The sequence below is a fragment of the Dreissena polymorpha genome, chromosome 13 (genome assembly GCF_020536995.1).
Source record: "Dreissena polymorpha isolate Duluth1 chromosome 13, UMN_Dpol_1.0, whole genome shotgun sequence".
In the NCBI taxonomy this organism is placed as follows: Eukaryota; Metazoa; Mollusca; class Bivalvia; order Myida; family Dreissenidae; genus Dreissena; species Dreissena polymorpha.
Window position 1 is genome coordinate 67,055,783 of NC_068367.1, and position 14,753 is coordinate 67,070,535.

Below are 14,753 nucleotides of genomic sequence, written 5' to 3' on the forward strand. Positions count from 1 at the left end.
TGGATTTATGTTTGATTTCATGTTTCTGCATATATGTACTTCATTGTGGATTACTATGTTCTTCGAAACCCTGGATCGTGCGTGGGTAATGCGAAGGACGACTTTATGGCTGGATTGTGCGTGGGCAATGCGAAGGACGACTATATGGCTTCATCGTGCGTGGGTATTGCGAAGGACGACATTATGGCTGGGTCGTGCATGGCTAATGCGAGGGACAGCTGGGTCCTTGGTCGTGCGTTCGGGATGGACTGCTGTATACTGAGGCAAAAGACTGTTTTGTGCTGGAAGAACTTTATTGACACTGTGTGTTGTATATGTTGGATTTTAAAATGAGTGACCAGGAAAAAAAGACAATAATTACAGACAGAAATGAACTGTAATATTGAGTGACGCTAACATTTTTGAAATTTCAATTTAATATTTTAAATAAACTGAACTTTAAATGTTGTAGTTTTTACATGGTTTATCTCTATGCATTATAACTGTGTGCGACATTGTAGCTTAGTTTATGCAATTAATAACTTTTTAAGAAATTGTCAACGTAATGATAAAATTATCATTGTGAACTGTTTTCTTAAACTATTTAGCATAATAATGTTTGTCTCATTACATGTACTTCTTTAAAATTGCTTTGAGGTATATGCTGTTTTCTTTTTATCTGCCAGAGATATTGTGTTGAATTGTTTTGTTGTTGTTGGGTGTTGTTGTTTTGTTTTTTTCCCTTTTCTTAATATTGATAAAAATTGTTTTGAAATAATTCTTAACAGTTTTTTAGGGACAGTTCATGGATAAATTTCAAATATATGTTATGACCTTGTGTGGACGAAATTTTTGAATGGCATAGTCCTGGTCAAAAATATTTTGTTTTTAAATTTATCCGTATATTTTTTTAATCTTTTTTAGAGTAGCAACAAAAAAAAGGCAGTTCGTACATTTACTGTTTGAATGTGTGAGTGTCTAGTAACTGCTTATTATCCTGTCGCCAGGAGGCTCCAATCCGAGAGGAGGGCAGTGTTGCATTTTTTTAACAAGGGCTGTTTGTAAAACATGCATGCCCCCCATATGGGCTCTCCGTTGTAGTGACAGCCATTAATTGTGTGAATATGTTTTTTGTCACTGTGACCTTGACTTTTGATCTAGTGACCTGAAAATCAAAAGGGGTCATCTGCCAGTCATGATCAATGTACCTATGAAGTTTCATGATCCTAACCATAAGCGTTCTTGAGTTATCATCCGGAAACCATTTTACTATTTCGGGTCACCGTGACCTTGACCTTTGATCTAGTGACCTGAAAATCAATAGGGGTCATCTGCGAGTCATGATCAATCTACCTATGAAGTTTCATGATCCAAGGAATAAGCGTTCTTCAGTTATCATCCGGAAACCATTTTACTATTTCGGGTCACAGTTAACTTGACCTTTGACTTAGTGACCTCAAAATCGATAGGGGTTATATGCCAGTCATGATCAATGTACCTATAAAGTTTCATGATCCTAGGCATAAGCGTTCTTGAGTTATCATCCGGAAACCATTTTACTATTTCGGGTCACCATGACCTTGACCTTTGACCTAGTGACCTCAAAATCAATAGGGGTCATCTGCAAGTTATGATCAATGTACCTATGAAGTTTCATGATCGTAGCCATAAGCGTTTTTGAGTTATCATCCGGAAACCATTTTACTATTTCAGGTCACCGTGACCTTGACCTTTGATATAGTGACCTGAAAATCAATAGGGGTCAACTGAGAGCCATGATCAATCTACCTATCAAGTTTCATGATCCTAGGCATAAGCGTTCTTGAGGTATCATCCGTAAACCATTTAACTATTTCGGGTCACCGTGACCTTGACCTTTGACCTAGTGACCTGAAAATCAATAGGGGTCATCTGCCAGCCATTATCAATCTACCTACGAAGTTTCATGATCCTAGACATAAGCGTTTTTGAGTTATCATCCGGAAACCATTTTACTATTTCAGGTCACTGTGACCTTGACCTTTGACCTAGTGACCTGAAAATCAATAGGGGTCATCTGCCAGTCATGATAAATCTACCTATCAAGTTTCATGATCCTAGGCATAAGCGTTCTTGAGTTATCATTCGGAAACCATTTTACTATTTCGGGTCACTGTGACCTTGACCTTTGACCTAGTGACCTGAAAATCAATAGGGGTCATCTGCGAGTCATGATCAATCTACCTTTCAAGTTTCATGATCCTTGGCCTAAGCGTTCTTGAGTTATCATCCCGAAACCATTTTACTATTTCGGGTCACAGTGACCTTGACCTTTGACCTAGTGACCTCAAAATCAATAGGGGTCATCTGCGAGTCATGATAAATGTACCTATGAAGTTTCATGATCCTAGGCCCAAGCGGTCTTGAGTTATCATCCGGAAACCACCTGATGGATGGACCGACTAACAGACCGACATGTGCAAAGCAATATACCCCCCTCTTCTTCGAAGGGGAGCATAATAAGCTCATTTAGTCCATTTAATTATTTTCAAGTTGGGAGTAATGGATACTTCTATAATGTTATTGCTGGTCACACAGTGACCTCTGTTTAATACCAGGTGCAGGCCATCTCCCCCATAAGTACCTCTGCATTTCTGCTAATTGCCATTAATCTTTCAATTTCTGCAATTTCCAGAAATTTGCATATTGGCGAAAATTTGCATATTGGCGAAAATTTGCATATTAGCGAAAATTTGCATACAGCCTTATTAAAATAGTATATAAATAGGGTTTTGGAGATTAAAAGGGAGTTCAGGAGGGAAACGGATGGATGCTTTAAATATATATTGTTGAAAACTTGTGTCTTGAAATCAATACTTAAATGTTTTAAATATACTTTTTGTTACTAATCATAATAGTGTATTTCTAGTGTGCTTTCTTGAATAATGGGTGATTGTGAAATAAAATTAGTAGAAGACATTTGAGTTTGGATTTAATAATTGTTCACAAATTCAACGTGGACTGGTGGCAGCAAATTTACCGCTGTTTGCCCAAAATAATCCATGTTGTTTTGGGCCATGCAACATTACTGACCGTGGGGAGAAAACTGTTACAGTAAGATTGTTGGCGGTTTGACGCCATCTTGACGGTTTCACTTCCATCAGTTTTTAGCGGTTTCCTATGAGCAGTTTGGCGGCCATCTTGACGGTTTCCGTCAGTTTGAAATATAATACATGAGCGTTTTAGTGGGCGGTTCGAATAATTGCCGCTATATTGACGATTTCACTTGTGTCGGTTTTTAAATATGATAAGTGTGCATTTTAGCTGTTTCACTGCCTTTGGTTTAACATTTCATGAGCGAGCATTTTGGCGGTTTGAATGATTGCCGCTTATAATATTGACGATTTCACTTTTGTTGGTTTGAAATATGATAAGTCTAATTTTACAGACCATATTTTGTAAATCAGTATGCGGCAAGAAGGCTTAGGTTTGGTAAGCCTGTTGCAGCAGACGATAAATTCCATTCTCCTAGCAGAGTTGTCGTTGATGCCTCAACATAACGTGATGAACCACTGTGTATTGGTACACTATGCAAAGGGTTTATAAACATGACTCAGTGTTTAACAGCCTGTAAAATGTCCCCTCATCCAAGCGTTTGTGACGGATGAGGGTCATTATTAGAAGTAAAGCCGGAGGCTGAGCATGTATCAATAGCATGTCTGTCAGACGCTGCGCATACGGCCCGCAATTATAAAGATCCGGAAAATACATCATGCACTACGCTCCGCACAGTACACATCGAAGAACCCGGATAATCATTGTTTAAAAGTTATTTGTTGTCAGTAAATGTCAACCTGGGAGGGTGAAAAAGAAGAATAACACTTCCATATGACCCTTATACAACAACAGGGGTGGGTTGATACATGCTCAGCCTCCGGCTTTACTTCTAATAATGACCCTCATCCGTCACAAACGCTTGGATGAGGGGACATTATTTTCCGTAAAGCCTTTGGCTTTACACGTATCAATAGCATCTTTAAAGACTGACAACAAATCTAGCAGGACACAGATATAAAACCAATTCTTAAGTTCCTTTCCTGTCTAGATTGTATTATTTCAACATGTTAACAAAATAATACACAATAGGTATACAATATGATAATAGGCATTCCATACCCCAACCATATATGACAGAATACAAAGGTACAGTCGTCGAAATTCGCACTAGCCCGACAGCAAAAAACTAGTATTTTTTCTTTCGGGCTTGTAGGAAATCCAATATTACAAGCCCGACGTGCTTGTAAAATTCAGAAAACAAAAAACGAGTTCCACTTTCATTTTCAATATTTATAAATAAAGTTTTAAGCCGCTTAAATCAACTGCCGCTTATGTATTTAACACATTGCGCACATGTGCTGCGCAATCAGCCGAAGCACATGGTTTTGTGGTTCCCGGATTACTATTATGAAAATAAATGTTTTGCGTTGCGTTCGGTACACAGAGGGTGTAATGGCCGAACAGTTATTGAAATACGTCGCGGGGGCGAAACCTGGAAAGCGAGCGCCAACTCAAGTTTCTATTTTCTGGTGGTTTGCTCTCTCTTTTGCGTGGGTATATGGGATACTGTTCTGCTAATTTGTACCTAAACTGTATGTATATATTTATAATTTTGATTAGATTGAAATCGTGTGTGAAAGTAATTTATTCTTGTTTCAGGATACAAAAGAGTCTGGATCAGATGAGGAAGCTGACTTGGAGGTCGATGAGGATGAAATAAATCAGAGAGTTTTAATGTATTCTCAAGATTGTTGAATAAATGAATGCTTCTTTTGATGTTTTATGTTATTTTTATCTGCATTTTAATAAAAAAAAATTTGGGCTAGTAAAAGCTGACTCGGGCTAGTACAAATTCCCATATTACTAGCCCGACTTGCTTGTAGATTTAAATCTGAATTTCGATGACTGAAGGTAATAGAAAAACATTTGTGACTGTTCATACAAATACATGAAACGTCAACAAATGAAAACAATACGGTTAAATAAACCTTCACTTTGTATATGTATACATGTATATTTTAACATATAACATATGAAAAAACACTAAGTTTAATGATACAATTAAACCTGCGAAAAAACTGCCTGAACAAATGGTACATCAGACCTTTCAACAATGTCTCTATAATAAAACTTGTAGAAATTGGAATCAGTATTCCACCCTGCCGTTTTAAGGATATTATTAATGGAACAATTTCCTTTAACTGCAGCAGAAACTGCTGCTGATCTGAATGAATGTGGCTTAAAAATAGCCACATCAATACCTGACATAACTAAAACATCCTTCAACCATCGTGCAATAGTACTTGTAGACACTTCTTTATAAGAAACATAAGACACAAACAACTGAGATGAAAGTCTAAGATGCTTAGTTCTTTTCATATAATGAATTAAGGTATGAAACACACATAAACTTTCTTCCTGAAAGTGCTGCAATTTTAAATAAAAACTTTGTTTTTTACCCACTGGCGTAGTTTTCAACAAATTTTTGAAATAAAACACCGCTTCACAAGTAGTATAATCAATTTTAACACAATCAATATTCAAGGACACAATAGTTTGTGCACGAGGGGCAGCAGCCAAAGCAACCAAACCAACTAACTTTAGCGTTAATGTTTTCAAAGATAACTGTTTCAAAGGCATAAGCGACTTTAATAGTTGCAAAACACAAGACACGTCCCATGTAAATTTGTACCTTGGAACCACAGGTTTCATAATAGCTACACCTCTCATAAACCTACTAATTAATGTTGGAGATTCACACCATTTATTGCCTAAAATATTTAAAGTCTGCAAAAGCATTGCTTTGTGTGTGTTCAGCACTGAATAAGACTTATTGTTTTTTAACAGGTAAAATAAATAAGCTATTACCTGCGTCTCAGAGGTTTTAATGGGATTTTTACCTCGTTCTTGATTCCAAATACACCACTTACGCCATGACAAACTATACTGTTTTTCTGTTCCTGATTTCCATGAGTTAAGGATAACTGAGACTGCTCCTGAAGGAACTCCTTGCACAAGCAAATGTCGGCTGATAGCTGCACTGCGACCAAGTCCATACTTTTGGATAGTGGATGTGATGTTCCATCCTCTGGGTCGGTCAACAAATCCTTGTGACGAGGTAATCTAACAGGAATTGATATCAATAAATCAATAACATTTGGGAACCAAAATTGAGATCTCCATAATGGAATAATCAATATAGCTCGTTTAACATTATCTTGTACTAGTTTGTTCAGTACCTTACCAATTAAGGCAAATGGCGGAAACAAATATGGTTCAAAATCTGACCATGAAATTGAAAAAGCATCATTGAAATAAGCTTGAGGTTCAGGAACCCAAGAAACAAACTTATTACATTTACAATTAAGGCTTGATGCAAAGAGATCAATATCAGGTATAAAATACTCTGAACAAATTCTTTCAAAAATCTCTTGTTTCAACATCCATTCTGATGATTTATTAAAATATCGAGAATAAAAATCAGCAACATTATTCTCTGATCCTTTCACATAGGCAGCTGAAAGATAATTATTATTTTTTAAACACCACTGCCAAATTTCTGCTGCTAAACCATCCATTTTTTGAGAAGTCATTCCTCCCATATCATTAACATAGGTCACTGCAGATACATTATCAGAAAAAACTCTTATATGACAATCATTGGTTTTATCATATAATGACTGTAACCCAAGAAAAATCGCTTTAAGCTCCAAAAAATTAATATGATATTCGGAATCTTTTTTCGTCCATTCAGCATTAACAAATCTACCAGATTCGTTGTCAACACAACTCCAACCTAATAAAGATGCATCAGTTTGACAAATGAAACTGACTTTCTTAGGTCTAATCCTTTTACCATTTTGACAATTAGCATTCCCAATCCACCAATGCAAGTCTTGAATAACTCTCCCATTTAACATTATTTCATTATCAAAACTGTTATTATTTCCAAGTCCTTCTAATTTTAAACGTTCAAGTTGTCTATAATGCAAAGGAGCCTCTAGAACTGCATAAAAAGCATTAACTAAAAGACCTATAAACGATGCCAGGTCTCTAACTATTACTCTTCTACTAGACAAAAGTCTTCGAGCTTTAAGAATAATTTTTTCTATTTTCTCCTCTGTAAGGAATATCATAAACTGAACGGAATCTATTATAAAACCAAAGAACACAATCCTTTGTGTTGGCACTAGAACTGACTTAGTGGGATTTACCACATAACCAAGAGACTGTAATGTGGAACAAATTGTTTCAGCATTCTGTAAACATATATGTCTGTCTAAACTCATATTAATAGAATCATCAATATAGTAAGCACATCTAATACTTTGGGACCTAAACCATGCATAAACTGGTTTTAACAACTTTGTAAATACTCTGGGTGCTGCACTATACCCAAACGGCAGGCAAACAAATGCATATAAAACTCCTTTCCATGTAAATTTCAAATATTTTTGATAATCTGGATGAATAGGAACCGAAAAATAAGCATCTTGTAAATCCACAGAACAAAAGAAATCATTTTCTTGAATTAATTCAAGCACTATCTTAAAATGCTCTTGTTTAAAATGTTCATAATGAACAAAATTATTTAACCTTTTGAGGTTTATAATTGGTCTAAATTTTCCATTAGGTTTTTTGACCACAAATATATTTGAAATAAACTGGTCTGGCTCCCACTCAGAACCGACAATAGCTCCTTTTTTCAATAATTCATCCACCTCTTGATCAATAATCTGAATTTCTGATTCATTAAAAGAGATTTCATTTGGAATAACTGTTTGAAAAGGTTTTGACTCAAATTCCAGGACATAGCCTTTTATATTATTCAAAATCCATTGATCACTGGTAAAAAATTCCCAGGACTTATAACAGTGTTTGAGTCTACCTACCGCTCCTAATTGCCCTCGTTTGGGGCTGATACAGTTGCCGAGGGTTTAAAACCTCTACCGCCTCTAGGTCCTCCTCTCATGGGTCCTCTAAATCCTCGAGGATTGAAGGCAGGTGCCTGTCCATATGGCATGTATCTTACATTGCCACGACCTCTATTGAAATTACGTGGAAACCTTCCACGGAATCCTCCCCTCGGAAAGAAATTGGGCTGAAAACTTTGCTGCGGTCTCATCTTTCCAAGATTAAGACTGGTCTCGCAATTCTTCACTTCCTTGGCAATGTCGTCCCCAAACAGTTGGGTTGTCACAGGCATGTTTATGCTACACAAATTTTTGTATTTCTGGTCTAGATTAGGTTTAAGAAGATATCGCCTACGGACACTCAAATTGAACTGGGCTTGACCCAATAATGTCAGAGAGTCAGATATTAACTCTTTAGCCTCTTCATTGGTCATCAATGACTGCTTAAGCACTTGGACCAATTTCAGAATTGGGACAATGCCTGATGAAAGTAGTGATTGTATGTCTTGGAAAAGACGATCATAAGTACGTGTTCTTTTGTCTAAAATTTTCCATATCTCATTGTTAACAGTGGGAGGATTTAATTTCTCACAATTTTCAGGAACATGATACTTCTCTGAAACAGATTCAATGTCACACTGTGATGTACAAGCCACACTAATTAAGTCAGCCAAAGATTGTGTAATAGCTGGTCCTTTAACTTTTGTTTTAATCTTGGGCAATTTCCAGTCTGATCGATCTTCAACCTGATCAGAATCGTCAAAAAGACTATTTTTCAACTTAGATGTCATGTTATTGCTAGAGTCTTGGGCATATTTTCATGCACCTATAGAATCATTTGCATCTGAATCTGTAAATTCATTTTCATTTTCAACCTCTATTCTCAAATTTGGGGCATTCTGGGGGTCAAAACCCTCAAAGTCATCATACACTTCCTCTACTGGCATATCAAAAATGCCCAGCTTTTTTCTCAGTACATCAATATCATTGGCAGACAATTTATCTAAATCAAATAAGCCTACACTTGTTGACTTAGGGGTTGTTTTCTTTGTGGCTTTTTGCTTTCCCTTTATCTGTTTTGAGTCATTTTTAGAATTATTACAGTCGGTCGGGTAGTTCCGGATCACTAGCGTAAATAATGGTGTTATTATTTTATAAAGAAAGCAATTGCTTTCAAAATACTTGGATTCTTGAGGCAAACTATTTCATCTTTCGGGCCATATAAATTTATTAATACTTTCCACTACATTTCTGATGCCAATTTGAACTTATTCACTTGCATAAAGTCGGCTAGTTCTGAATCGAGTGCGGTAATTTCGGATCACTCGGACTATTTGGAAGATGTAGGTCAGGGAGCATCTCAAAACTTATTTTGACTGTCAACAATTATTTTGACTGTCAAAACCAATTATGCATGTATTTAATAAACATCAGATAGGTTCGTTTGTTTCAGTTTACAACTGTCTGCCAATTGTGCACAAGACGAATCTGTTGGAAAGTAGTTATGTTTAGATTCGAAATGGATTCCTCTGTATTATTGATTATATACAACAAACACAAATACTCAATACAAGCAATTTGTTGATAAACTCAAGATAGTTTCTTGGGAAATAACATTGTATGATAACATTTAACAACAATAGAAGCACAATAATGTAAAAAATGTATGAAAATATGACATATATGCTTATGACTAGAACATTTTATGTATGACTAGAAAATATTTTTATAACTAAGGTCCTAAAAATACAGAACTTTATATAAATGTATTTATAACAAGAGATGTGTTTGTCAGGAACACAATGCCCCCTATTGCGCCGCTCTGATTTTTTTATCATTTGGCAGGTACAGATAATTTTCTCCCTTTAAAGCTTATTACTTTCCTTGGATTTTTTTTAATTTGATCTTAAACGATGACCTTGACGTTTCACCACTCAAAATGTGCAGCTCCATGAGATACACATGCATGCCAAATATCAAGTTTATATCTTAAATATTGCAAAAGTAATCGCAAAACTTTCAGGTTAATGTTTGGGGACATAATGACAGACAGACAGAGAGGCCAAAAAACAATATGCCCCCGATCATTCGATCTGGGGGCATAAAAATGACAACTGAACATAAACAAGTATCTCTGGAATGCATTTGCTAATAATAGGATCACACTAATGTAAAAATATATAAAAGTATCAATAACAATTATAACATAAACCAGTACCTCTGGAATAAGTTTGCTACTGAAATGGTAAACAATACTAGATATCAAGTTACTTTTTTGGTAAATAACATAATATGATAACATGTAACAATAATAGGATCACAATAATGTAAAAATAATGTAATAAAAGTATCAAAACAAAATATAACAAAAACCAGTACCTCTGGGATAAAAATGGTAAAGAAATGGAAAACAATACTAAATATACCATAAAATGTTTGGTAAATAACATATGAGAACATTTAACAATAATAGGATCACAATAATTTAAAAATATATTAAAAAAATCCGCTTCAGCCTCTTTGCCAATGACTGTGCAGAGCACCCGTGCGTTTTTGGACCCATCGGTCCAACTTGACAATTATCTGAAATGCAAAATCACAGCATAAATACACATTAAAATAGGATAAATACTTAAAATATTAGCAAACTTCTTCCAGCACTACATCTAACCATTAATTATTAATCCATATATTTTTCTATAATACAGTTTTTAGCACTCCGCTGATATTTTATTACTCCGCTATTATAACTTTAAATATTATCACTTATTACTACACACATAAACATACAAACCAACCAAGATGCATTCAACAAATGCTTACTGTATGTGTTAGCCTTGACCTTGTGACTTAGACCTAATGCCTCATAACTGGTATAATAGATCTCAATCAGATGCATGAACATGTACCAGGTCCATAAAGTTTCATTTTATGAGCAAGATTAAAGTTTTCGGGCAGACAGATAGACAGAATAAACAAAATTCAATGTTATTCTCTGTATTTCTCGACATTGAAGTCACAAAAAAGTATTATAATTAAATAATTCCAATGAAGCAATATATCAAATTTACGAGAAACTATGCACTTTTCATTTCATATATACAAAAACTTGTGTGGTAGCTAGAGCTTTAAAATATTACAAACACAGTATTTAAACAATAAACAACTGTTTTGAGATTTTCCCCAATCAGCTGATCCGCAACTGACATGTACACGATGTGCAATTTCCATGCTTTTTTTTCCATAAATCATTAACATATACTCAAATCACTCACAGGAATTTGAAAATAATAATAAATAAACAAATTCATACCAAATGTACAAGCATTTACCAAGGCAATGTGCTTCTAAATCGTCTTTCAATTGTTGACGCGTGTTATAGATAGACGGTGCGACGGTAAAATGACACGACTGTGATAGTTACCGAAGCGTGATTTTTAATGAAAACACCGTTGAAATAAGAAGCAAAACTTTGTTATTGCTTGAAATTGATCACATTTTCCAAGAATCACAGTTATATTTATATGTCAATATCCTTTAGACTAATATTTTAATTAAATCATAGAGTTGATTCGGAACTACCCGAGATCCGGAACTACCCGATCTACTGTATTTACGTCAGTTCGTGTCGAACTTTTATGTACTCGCTTAACAACCGATTTAAGCTTTCGTTGTTGGCACTGTTTTGGTTCGGCGCTATCTGCCTCGAACCCCGAAAACTCACCTTCGCTTTCCGAAGATGAGAACAGAACATTTGCAGTGTACTCGAGAACTTCGTTCTCGGACTGGCTCATTTTAATTTTAACCAGAGTTACAATTAACAAATAAATAACAGCAAAGAACTGTAAAAACGGAAACTTTCTGTTATAATAAAATCAACAAATACCTGGACTACGTCCTAGGTGGAGCCAATATAATTTAAAAAATATCGGGCCATGTGAAACTCACCGATAAAATCGTGCTCTCGCTTCAAGCGCCGAAAAGACAATGATTATCCGGGTTCTTCGATGTGTACTGTGCGGAGCGTAGTGCATGGTGTATTTTCCGGATCTTTATAATTGCGGGCCGTATGCGCAGCGTCTGACAGACATGCTATTGATACATGTAAAGCCAAAGGCTTTACGGAAAATAATGAGATTGGCCAGTCTGGTGTTTATCATTGAAATCTGTACATATTGACTTCTTTCAGTGAAAACGGGGCTTAATGCATATCAAATGAGATAAGCCTGTGCATATTAATTAGCCTGTGCAATGCGCAGAAGCTTATCAAAGAAATTTTACAACAGGGAACATGTACAGTGCTTGTACATCGATCTAACGAAGCATTTTCGAGTGGTTATTCTTTTCGAACCAGTCCGCTAGTATAAATAAGCACTTGTCTTTTACCCAATAAACTTCATGAGTTGTTTTGTTGATTGTATTAGTAATGATATAATGGTGATTGTGAATAGGAGTTAAAACACGAAAGCATTTTACTTCAAAATAAATATTAACCCCCGCTCTGAAAAAGCATTCAAATGTACCTGACGTGATTTACATACTTATGCATTACAATCATTGGGGTGTGATTTGTAGTTAATTTAGTCAAGAGACTTAAATCTGTTAGTCAGCGTTTGAGGTATAATTACACTAGCCCCCCTTTTAACCGAGCGCATTTTTGTTATTTCGAGTACAAAAGAGAAATGAAGCGGAGTTCATTAGAGAATATTATCTAAAAACGATCCATTGAAGCGGACGAGACCAGTTGTCTAGCACACATTGCGTGGAGATTATCAAAATAGCAATTGACAGAGGTGTCTGAGCTCCAACTGAATTATTCAATTATAAACAAAGGTCAATTTAACCATAAATTTAGATAGTTGTTGGGTTTTTTAATTAATAAAAGCCTGGAAGATGATTAGATTTGTTACACATTAAGTTATTATTTTTGTTTTTAATTTCAGGGTAGCAAATGCAATTAGAAGTAGTTAGACGGATTTATTTTCTGATAACATCACCACAAGACCGTTGTACGGATAACTTCACAGGAAATACTTAAATTGCCAAAGTCATTACTTGGCTTAATCTTAATGTCACTAGTAATTAGTTAATTCGGGTATTCAATGCTTGACTTCAACATAACTCCAACAGTAAAGGAATTCACCACACACATAGTCCAAGTCCATTTACTGGTACAACTAATGAAAAAAGCGTTTCCCCTCCAAAACTTTATTTATTAAAACAACAAAACATGTAAAACAATTAAGATACATACATAAATATTTAACATTAGTAAAACTTTGAAAAAACATGAATGTAAGAATTATAATAAATCTATGAAAAAAATAATGATAATAAAACATTGCAAATATTAAAACATTACAAATAAAATAAGTTAAATAACCATTTCTAAATGATTACTGAAAAAATAAAAAATAAAAATAAACATTTGTAAATCACAACTGGAAAAAACATGTATAAGCACAGGCTAGTCAGAGACGACACTTTCCGCGTTTATGATATTTTTCGTTTAAAGAAAGTTTCTTCTCAGCAAAAGTCCCTGATAATACTGTGTGGATTGCACGAGTTAATCTGGGACAACACTTTACACATTGCATTAAACCCCCCTTTCACACAGAACAGCTCATTTAAATTAAATTCACGATTTTTACTAGTAATACATAAAGTTACTCAACACCATATATGTTAATGTATTTATTATAAATTTAATTTGATTATAGGAATGTTTTATTCATAAAAGTTGATGAATCATACCGATATGCGATCATATAATTGATCATTTATACAATTTTATGAAAAGCATAAAATAAGTCATACATATATGCATGCCATACGTTTATGCATACTATATAATTGAATTAAGACGTATAATTTTTCTAACAATCGATGCACACTAATTCCAGTGCACAACATAGAACCATGCCAGGTGTTGTCTATTAGCTAGCAATGCACGAAGATCATTCACTTGTTCTACTTAACGGTTGGTAAATAAATAATGTCTACAAAACTTGGGTGGGTAATTTGTTAAAGCGGGTATATACGATTTTTTATATGTGTTTAATTGTAATATATTGATAAAATATGTTACACTAACACAAAATAGGCAAGAAAAATTATACATTAAAGCCGAATTTCATAAAATGCAGCAAAGACAAATTAGCGCCTCGAGCCGATAGTGACGTACATATCTTCCTACAATAACCGAAGCATTCGTCAATGTATTATAAACCGTTAAACTACGAGGGTCGTTCCAGAAGTTCGTGGATTTTCGCTATAACTTATTTGTTTGCTGGTAAAAGTCAATGAAATTTAAATATTATACAAACCAATTATCACAGACTTTATATATAAGCTAAAAATGCATGAATTCAATAAGCCCGTTTGAAACGCGTTGCCATAGAGACCTCAGTAACGACATGCGGCGCACGCGTGTATTTTATTATAAGTATGAGCGTTACGCAAATTTAAATTTGGTTTAAATGTCGTTGATAAACAGAATTTACGGCAAATTTCACGTTACAGCGCCTAAGTCCTCCTTACAGCCCGGATTTGGCACCTATGGACTTCTGCGTCTTCCCGGAAGTTAAATCACAGTTGTGCGGTATTCGCTTTGCAAGTAAACAGGAACTTACAGTTGCAGCAAAGTGAATCGTGTCGTCTTTTGACGCTGACTGGTATAGAGACACTTTTGACAAGTGGATTTCCCGACACATAAAGTGCATTGGCGTTGGAGGTGATTATGTGGAAAAGATTTGACAGTTGTTAACTTCATAACGTCATTGACGTTGAACAGAAACGTTACACGTGCGTCGGTGTGCGCATTGT